The following is a 2,827-nucleotide window of genomic DNA, read 5'->3' on the forward strand; positions in this document are numbered from 1 at the left end:
CTGTGTGTTTAAAAAAAAAAATGGCCGGTGTTACAACAACAATCCTAGTTAATACGCAAGTCGTTCAGCAAAGGCAATAAAAATACGTAATTCATAAGTCCAGAAACAAGTCATGCATTCTGGTTTTACTAAGACTACTTCCCATCCTTGGTCTTGTGGAACATAACCGTTGTGGCCGTTGACAAGACAGCATGTTGTAACGTCGTCAAAGGGACGAGGGTTTTGTAATGCCCAACAGCCCTGTAACAATCTAAAAACCTTGTTTCTTACCCCAACTACTGAATCCGTCACTTGTGGGAAGGTTTTATTTAAAAGTTGTAATCCGATGTTCTTTTTCTCACTTTGGTGAGAAGCGAACATCACTAACCCGTAAGCATAACATGCTTCTTTATGTTGCATGTTAGAAGCTCTTTCTAACTCACGAAGTCCTACGTTGGGATATGTTGAGTCAAAATAGGTTCTTAGCCCGTAGCGTAAAATTGCATTTGGGTTTCCCGCATTTAACGCTTTAAAGAAAACACGGCGTAACTTACGGTGTCCCCAATGTGATATACCCCATCTTTCAAATGAAATCCTTTTATAAACTAAGGCATGCCTGGAACGTTCTTCAAATGTTCTTCAAACTAATTTTGCCGTAAATAATTGTGCCGACGAATTCTGACCGACTTTAGACAAGATTTCATCAATCATGTCCCCGGGTAGGTCTTCTAAAATTTTTGGTTGTCTATCCTTAACTTCCATTGTGTTTTTATACTGTAAAACAGACGAGAATTAGATTCGTAAAAGATAATAATACAAGCAATATTCACATACAACAAGAAAATTACAAGCACACTTATTTTACATATTTTACACCTCATGATTACAACTCTTTATTCCGACTCACTAGTTTCTTCCTCTTCGGACCTATTTCGTTTTGTTAATTTTCTAGGGATATATGATGTTCCTCTAATACGAGCCGTTGTTTTCACAAATGGTTTAGAAAAACCTGGTGGCTTAGAGGTTCTTGGGTTATTGTTACAACTTAAGAAATACGGGTGTTGACGATACATATAAAGTTCATCGGGGTTGGAATCAGGTTTCTCTATTTTGATGCCCTTTCTCTTATTATTTTCTTTTGCTTTTTCAAATTGGGTCGAGGTAATTTCTATAACATCATCGGAATCCTCATCGGGATCCGATTCATTGGAAAATTGGTAATCTTTCCAATATTTTGCTTCCTCGGCGGAAACACCATTGACCATTATTAATTTTGGTCCATTAGTTGAGGGTTTTATTTTATTTGTCTGTTTTTCAGTGGTTCCTAAAATTTCCCCCTCCGGAATCTCTTCTTCCGGTTCCTCTTCTTCCGGTTCCTCCTCTTCTGGTTCCTCTTCTTCCGGTTCTTCTTCTTCCGGTTCCTCTTCGGGAATTTGTGAATCTTCTCAAAATATATTCGACTCTTCATTATTATTAGGTGAGTCGATGGGATTTGTACTAGAGGTAGACATCTATCACACATTATCAAATACGTTAAGAGATTAATATATCACATAATATTTACATGTTAAATATATATAGTTTTCAACAAAAAGTGTTAAGCAATGGTTTTTAAAGAAAAATATACGGTCGAAGTTCAGACTTACTAATGCATCCTACATACTCGATAAGACACACTAATGTAAATTTCTGGTTCTCTAAGACCAACGCTCGGATACTAACTGAAATGTCCCGTTCATATCTATTTATAAACGTTCCATATTAATTGATTTCGTTATGAGGTTTTGACCTCTATATGAGACATTCTTCAAAGACTGCATTCGATTTTAAAACAAACCATAACCTTTATTTTATCGAAAAAGGTTTAAAAATATTACGACGATTATCAAATAATGATAATCTAAAATATAGCGTTTTTACACGATTATTACATAATGGTTTACAATAATATTACACATCAATTTAAGTCTTCGAATGCAGTTTTTAAACAATATTATACAAGCATGCTGACTCCAACTCTTGTCCATAAATTAGCATGTAACAGCGGAAACTCTTAATAATCACCTGAGAATAAACATGCTTTAAACGTCAACAAAAATGTTGGTAAGTTATAGGTTTAACCTATATATTTATCAAATCGTAATAATAGACCACAAGATTTCATATTTCTATTTCTCATAAACAACATGCAATCTGCATAAAAATTATTCATATGATGAACACCTGGCAACCGACCTTAACAGGATGCATATAGAATATCCCCATCATTTCGGGACTCTTATCGGACATGATAAATTGAAGTACTAAAGCATCCGTAACTCGGATGAGGCTTGTTGGGCCAAATAGATCTATCTTTAGGATTCGCATCAATTGGTGGCAATTATAATAAACACCAATTCTTAGGCTACCAAGCTAAAAAGGGGCATATTCGGTTCGATAATTCAACATAGAATGTAATTTTGATCACTTGTGTCTATTTTGTAAAACATTTATAAAACTGCATGTATTCTCATTCCAAAAATAATAGATTTTAAAAGTGGGACTATAACTCACTTTCACAGATTTTTTCTTCGTTGGAAATAAGACTTGGCCACTGGTCGATTCAAAGAACCTCAAGTTTTGTGGATAAACCTACTGGAAAAGAGAAAAATAGATCTAGCTTCAAAGGATCCTTGGATGGCTTGAAAGTTATTGAATTAGAAAGATATCTTACTGTAAATAAGAAAGATTTCTTGAGATTGGATGATCACTTGAAATGGATTTGCAAGATTGGAAGTAAGCTAGCAAGTTTGAAAGATTTCTTGAAATGTTCTTGAATGGTTGTTTTTATGATGATTAAAGCTTGTAA

Source organism: Rutidosis leptorrhynchoides, chromosome 4 (assembly GCF_046630445.1).
Source record: "Rutidosis leptorrhynchoides isolate AG116_Rl617_1_P2 chromosome 4, CSIRO_AGI_Rlap_v1, whole genome shotgun sequence".
Lineage (NCBI taxonomy): Eukaryota > Viridiplantae > Streptophyta > Magnoliopsida > Asterales > Asteraceae > Rutidosis > Rutidosis leptorrhynchoides.